We start from the raw sequence: 7,504 nt of genomic DNA on the forward strand, positions 1-7,504 counted from the left end.
TCAAAAATCCTCTCAACATGCTCATATACCTTCTCCGCAGTATCTCTGGACAACGCTAAGGCGTTCAAATCCCGTAACCCTTGTGGGAAATCTACATCATTTAATTTATTCCAGATTATTCTCAAATGAATCCCTAATCCTTCAATAAAAACATTCTCAGGAATACCCTTTAAATTTTCGAGTGTGGAAAAAACATCAGCTCGTTCACCCTTCTCCATACAATGTTTAGCCCAAGCAATTAATTCATTCTTTTTTTCTGGGGGCACAGTATTACGAGTCACAACCCTTGGTCTCGCTCCCTGGTCTACTACAAGCGATGCAGAATCACTTGGAAGAGGAAGAGTAGGCACATTCTGAATATCAACAGGTGGAGGCAAGGGGGCAGGCAAAGGAGCAACAGCTGGGAGAACAACAGGAAGAACAACAGGGAGGACCGGAGGAACTATAGGAGGGGGAACAAAAACGGGCAGGGGCAAAGCGCCGGGAGGAGGGACATACGGGGGTGGCACGGAGGCATCGGGCATTCGTTCATGCAAACGTTTATTAATCAATTCATCTGACGTATGAAAATCTTTTGAAGGGTAGATTTTCTGAATGCCTAATTGAAACGCCCTGTCCGTATTCCTAACTGAATCCAATTGTTTATTTTGATCATATAACCATGCCTTTTCGACACTTGTCAAATGTCTACGCATATGTTTCTCTCTACTCTTTTGTTGCTGCAAAAGCTTCTGTTTTCCAACTGTGCAATGCGTCAAATGCTGCAGGTCTAGCCTTTTTCTTCACTAATACAGACGCTAGATATTCTATACGAGGGATTTCAAAACTACCATTGGTTGGCCACCGAAGATTAGAATTATGTCTAGTCTGTCTGTGCCAAATGTCATTAAATGCTATGCTGCCAAAGCCTTTCTTACAGTACATAGTACATGCCGGCGACCCCTCCTGTGGTGCAGGACGGCTATCTTCCAAAGATTGTCTGTCACTGCAGAATAATGCCCTAAAGCAGGCAGACAATTTCCCATGAATATCAAAGTTCTGGTGTTACCTGGTTAAATAATTGTGCTCGCGAGTACAATGATCCAAATTCAAATTGTCAGGGTTAAATTAAGAATCGGGACACGGTTCACCTGACCAAAGGACTGGGAGGCCCGATCGGGTTACTAAGAACAATGCTAAGGACCCAAGTGTCTGGTGATTTTCGGCAAATTTACCCACCTCGATGAATGGACCCTCGTCAAGACATCGTCTCGGGCTACAGCTCACCGCTCAGGGATCGGATCGTGCAGTTTCGTCGAGGAATTTGCTTCTCGTCTAGAGTGGCCATTTCTGTTGGCACCGTCCGATCCCGGTCCGGTAGCCGAGCCAACCGTCAACGAGACAAAGTCAATCTTGAGGATCCCTATTCGGATGCCATGTGTGGAATCATAAAAATACAATATTAAGGATGTTGCACCAAGCAAAGGAAAATACACCGACACGGGCTTATAAAGATTCCCAGAATCTTTATTACAAAACTGAACAGTATCAAACAAGTACACAAATAGCTATTTGGCTGTCAATATATCGCAGAGACCACCAGCAGGGTTCAATGTGAGCAGTGAGCAGAATTTGCAAGCTGGACATCAGCGTATTTATACAGTTTGTTATAATGATGTCCAGCTTCTTACAAGTTAATTATACACTGGGCTAGGGTCACGCCAGGTTCATTTTCCTAATTTACATATCCTGTGCATGCGGTTTACTTTTGAATACATTTACTAACACACACTATTATTCTTTAATTTAACGTTACACTCTTTACGTATTGTTTTAATAAAGATCAAACAAATGTTTTGCATGTCGTATTTGGATAGCATTATTGTTCTTGTATACTTGTAGTTTAACATTGCTAATTCAAGTAATCCCCTGATCCTGAGGTCAACAAAGGACAAGGTCTACATGACCCTAACATGTAGCCTGAAGGCAGGTTGGACATTAACCCTCCTACAGAGGTTGAAGAGGTTAAGGCAAGAACAAGAGAACACGAGACGGCCATTTTAGACTACAGGGTGATTTTGTACAATAAACTAAAATGGCGGTTCTAACCTAAAATGGAGGCTCGATTCACTTGAGGTCACGACCTTGTAATACGGATTTCCTCGCAAAGCGACTGGGCATAGGCCAACGTATACAATGAGGACAAAACAATATTATATCAGTTCTAACAGTTCCCTCAACATGTAATAGGGCTGTTAGTGGCGCTGTGAACTCCCTCCTTTCCACCGCCACTGTGTGCAGCAGGATTGCCCCAAGTGCACAACAAAAAGCATCAACCGCCAGACACTGTGAGTCCTTCTCTGGGTGAACACGTAGGTTTATCAAACAGTTAAGGATTAACTCTGCGTCTTCTCTGCGCAGTATTTGGCAAAACGACCACAGGATTTAAAATAATTTTACTTTTAATCGCTCAAAAAAAAAATCGATCCCCACTTGACCCCACAGAATTTGAACACATAACCTTCTGCTCTGGAGTCAGACGCACTACCATTGCGCCAAGAGTTCCTGCGTGTGTGACCTCTCTGAGGATCTCATCTGTGGTCAGCTGTGGCAGTGAGGCAGGAACCACTTCATGCACCGACACTGAAAGCGTAACTCTGATTTCATACATGCAAAACCTGCCTTATGAACAGGGGAAAGGCAGAGTAAAGCATCAGGGGAGGCAGGTGGTGGGTGATGTCATCAGAAGTTAAGGGTCATGTCATTTAATTTCATTTAAGTGGCAGAATTACCACCATTGCGCAAGGGTTTCCTGCAGGAAAAGGGACGAACACATTGAATCCCTGACTAGAGTTTTACTGACCATTGAACACAATCACAAGAGGTGTTTTTTGGCATTAGCTCGGCAAACGCTCTTTAACCCTCAGAATCTGGTGGGAGCAGCAAGAACTGGTAGGGGTCCTGATATTCCTGAAGGATCAGCTTGGAGACCTAAAACGTAATTGTTGGTGCAGTGTTGACCAGGACACTGCCATTAGACTGTGACATGTCCTCATAGAAGTCCATGTTATCAGGCGTCTCTGTGGCGCAATCGGTTAGCGCGTTCGGCCATTAACCTAAAAGTTGGTGGTTCAAGCCCACCCAGGGACGCGTTTGTTTTATTCATTTTCCTTTTGTTTGATGCTGGCTCTTCACCCCATTACACAGCCACTTCAGATGCCGAGAACAGAGATGGCCCACAAAAACAGCGGGCGCAGTCCCCGGTATTAATAGCAACAGGTGCCTCTGCTTCCCAAACACATTTAACAGCTAAAAGCATTTTATTTGTACAGTCCATTTCTGTACACCCAGCGCTCTTCCTAAAGGTATACGGGTGAACATGCCCCTGTTGGCATGAGTGGGGTGGGGCTTTTTTCTATGCAGGCCACAATGTGCCCTGACATTACAGCAAGTTCCCACAACATGTAACAGGGCTGTTAGCGGCACTGTGAACTCCCTCCTTTCCACCGCCACTTTTTGGCTTACTGCACAAAAACCCAGACTCATTTAAAAGTGGAAAAGGTTGCTTTAATGTGACAGGCCAAAGCTTACAATTAAACGCTTACCTGGCTCCATGGCCTTACAAACTAAAGACATATTTTAACCAACCAATTAAATAATTAAACATTCTCATATTTTACCCAACAATTAATTAATAATAATTAATTAGGCTTTTTTATAATTAAATAAAGCCATTTCCTCCCTAACTATCCCTTGGACCCTACCGTCTCCTTACCCCTTTACCAGCTGTCCCGCTTTCTCCCCGGGGCCATGCCCCTCCAGGCTCAATACCTGTTCCCCCGTGGTGGCCCGCTTGTGCAAACAGCGCTACCCCATCCTTTCCCGTGTCATTCCCCCATTGTGCTTCCCTCCCCCCACATCAAAAGGGGCCATGCCCCCGGCACCAGAAAAACCCTCCCCCGAGGTGTTCTTTCTGCCCCCCCACCAATTCTCTTACCTCCAACTCCTCAACCAATCTCCCAGCCAAGAGCTCCAGTCCGCCAGATAATGATCGTTCCCCAAACCGGAAAGCTTACCCATCCTCTCTAACTCTTAGCAATCCTTTCTAAACCATCTCCTTACATTCCAAAACCTGTACTGACACCGATGTACAAAATTCTACTATCCCTCTGTTTATCCCCTTCCTAGCCCGCTCTATCGGACCCTCATTTCTCGCTCCCCTCCCAACTCTCTGTGGCAAACACTTAGTCCCCCCTACAGATGCTTGAGGCCACACTTGTCGGAACCATAACAAAAACCCTTTCTATTTTCCTGAAAAGAGCCACACCCATATCCCGTACCAACTCATTTTTTCTACCAAGACTCATCCCCCCCCGAACTGGAGGCCCCTAGTTTTCCCTCAACCCAGCCCACATAGGAAGCAACTGATCCCAGCCCAGCCCCCCAAACCCGGACCATCTACCACCACATAATTATAGCTGCAACCCAGTTGCCTGTCAACAACCCATTCCTCAACTTCTTTCCCCACCCACTTAACCCGAGAATGACCCAAAAACCAAATTTTTGACATCTGACCGTACCTCCTGGCAGCATCTGAAAAAGAAATTACAAAATCACTTGCAAATCAACAACATCCTAATAAATGCAACACTCCTGCCAGTATCTCCCTTACTCCCCGCGTCGCAACCTATTCTCCTGCTCCTCTGAATAGCCCAGCCTGCTACCCCCAGATGCTGCACCCCTCCTAAATGAATGAGTTCCAACTTCCTAACCCTTCCCACACCACTAGTAACACCTTCCTCCGTACCCTATAATTTTTGGCCATCTCCTTAACCCTCTCCGGAAACACCCAAGGTCCTCTCCTACCTGTCCCCCTATATTCCGCCCCTTTCACCTAACCTTTAGACAATACACCTAAACCCACGATGGCCCCCCCACTTTTCCCCTAAACTATTACCCTCCTGCTCACCCTTGCCCCCCACCTTCCATCACCTTATTAATTTGGCCCTGCGTTGCCCCCCCTGTACCGGGGGCCCACGTGCACCCCTGTCCATGCAGGCCCTTTACTTATTACTCCTCTCGCCACTGCACCAGGGGCCAAACCTGCACCCCGGTCCATGCAGTCCCTTCCATATAACCATCTTCAAGCTCCTTGCGTCCCTTACCACCTGTTTCCCACCTACACCAGGGGCCCTAGTGCACCCATGCAGGCCCCTTTTCTGCCTTACTCCTCTCCACCGCTGCACCAGGTGCCAAACCTGCGCCCCCGTCCATGCAGACCATTCCTCATAAATTCCTCTTCCGGCACCTTGCTTCGTTGCTCCCCTTTTTTCCCCCAGTTGCACCCGGGGCCCTATTGCACCCCCGTCCATGCAGACCTTTCTCCTACTTCCCCCTGCTGCACCAGAGGCGCTCCCGCACCTCTGTCCAAGCAGCCTGAAGCTTACTCACCATGTCGTGCGGCAAGCGTGAGGGCTTCGCCACCGTCAACCATGCCCTCCCAACGACGGCCACCACCCCTTAACAATTTCCACAACTACACCCCCTGCGGCCCTCCCCTACCTACTATTCTTTTTCCTCACCTCTTTCCTACCCCTTTTAAATCACCCCCAAAACCTTTCATCAAACCTTGTTCCTCCCCACCTTTTACGCTAAACTGAGCCCGACCTACCAGCACACCCCAATTTACCTGGCATGCGGTCCTTCCCCCCCACCCCCTTGCCCCGCTCCTCGCCCTGACCCACTGTCCCCTGCCTGAAAACAATCCGTAACCGGATGCCGACCCGCACACCTGCTGCACTCGTGTTTAAATTTGCACATCCACCTCGTGCAGCCTTCTTTATTGAATGCCCAACATGCGGTCGAGGGCTAACCTCCGCCTCCTCCCCCCGCCACCTCATGGGCGGGGCAACCAAGAAAGGGCCGGTAAGGCACAGGCAGCCCACTTGCTGTGTGCCAAGTCGGGACACGCCTCGTTGGAGCCATCCATTGCAGCCAAAGATCCATGTCTATCTCCCCCCAGACCGCTTGTCTGTCCTCTGCCATTCTCGCTCTGAATTCCTCATCATAGCGTACCCAGGCAAAACCCCCAAAACTTGTGAACGCCCTCCTAAGTACGTCCATATATTTAAGCAGGGCCACGCAACGCTCTGGGAATTTTTCACAATATACACTGGCATAAATGATAAATGCCGACGTCCAATTCTCAATAGTCACTGGTACCCTTGGTCGCGCAGCCAGTTCCCTCTCCTCTTCTTTAGACCCCTCCTTAGCTCTCACTTCCCTATGGAGCAATTTAAAAACATCTACAAATTCCCCCGCCTCAATCTTTTCCCTGGTCGTCACCATCAAGTGCGCCCCCAACGGTTTTGTTATCCCCATGTATGGCAATTTTCTCTCCTTTCCTTTCATTTCAACCTCCTTTTCTTTTCCCCCTTGCACCTCGAGCCCCAATGGCTCCACCACCTTGTCCGTCTGAATCTCCACCGAGCAAATGCTCTTCTCAACCCCCAAGGCTCCAATGGCCTGTACACCAACTTCTTTCCTCAGCCCTTGCAAACCCGACCCTTTGTTTCCCGTCCCCCCTCCTGGGACCCCTCTCTGCCATGCAGATGACCATTCCCTTTCCCGCTCACCTCTTTCTGCGCCCACCATCTGCTGCCTTGCGTCCACACCAATGCTCCTCATTTCCTTCCTTATCGGGCTCCTACTGCGGGGACAAAACATGTCAGCAGACTCACCCAGCCAATCTTTCCCCCTCCCGCTTGCCCCCTGACCACCCTGCACCTGTCTTTCCATATATATATATTCCAAGCCCAACTTCCTCTCTCCTCCCCCATTACCCCCGCCGACCTATAACCATCCACCTCCCACTGCCCCACATAATCCTCCATTCCCATTTCATCACCCATCAAATACCATTGTGGCTGCGAGCTCGTGCCCCAGTCAAGTTGCTCATCCTCCTGCGAGCCCGGGGTGTCCACCCCGCCACTCCTTTGACGTCTTCTCTGCGGGGCCGTGGAAACCCCTGCCTGTTCCTCTCCTCTCGGGCGAGGCGCTCCAACCTCCACCCTGGTTTCTTCATTGCTAGGGGCCGTACTGCACCCTCTAGGCTCTCCGTACGCTGACTGAGCAGGGGCCGCTCTCAAACCCTCTACTTACATTTGACCAGCGGGGGCTGCACAGTGCCCTCCGCCCGCACTCGCCCTACCCGGGGGGGCCGTTCGCACCCCGCCCTCTCCACCTCAATTGATGGGGACCTCCCTCTCCTTCTCCCACCCGCACTCTTCCTTAGGTATTTCCCCCCTCTTCCCCGCTGCCCCCGCACCCTCTTCTGCCCTTCCACCATAGCCCCACCGTGGTTCTGTTGAGCCACCTCCCTTTGCACACTCGCTGCACCCTTAGTGCTATCCCCCATTCCCTCCCCACGTGGCTGCTCACCCGAATTTCCTTCTTCCCCGGACGCCCTCCTGTCTATTTCCCTCCTTATCTCCCTGCCCCTGGATTCCCAAGCCTCCCCTCTCCC

At 49.7% G+C, this 7,504-nt stretch overlaps 1 non-coding gene across 1 annotated transcript; it reads left to right on the forward strand.

The window, feature by feature from the left end:
- The first annotated feature begins 3,055 nt into the window (after window positions 1–3,055).
- TRNAN-AUU (transfer RNA asparagine (anticodon AUU)) lies at window positions 3,056–3,129 on the forward strand. Its single transcript has one exon. It is a non-coding gene; the product is annotated as a tRNA-Asn (tRNA).
- Window positions 3,130–7,504: the final 4,375 nt, after the last annotated feature.

The sequence above is a fragment of the Ambystoma mexicanum genome, chromosome 1p (genome assembly GCF_040938575.1).
Source record: "Ambystoma mexicanum isolate Mex_15411 chromosome 1p, UKY_AmexF1_1, whole genome shotgun sequence".
Taxonomy (NCBI): domain Eukaryota; kingdom Metazoa; phylum Chordata; class Amphibia; order Caudata; family Ambystomatidae; genus Ambystoma; species Ambystoma mexicanum.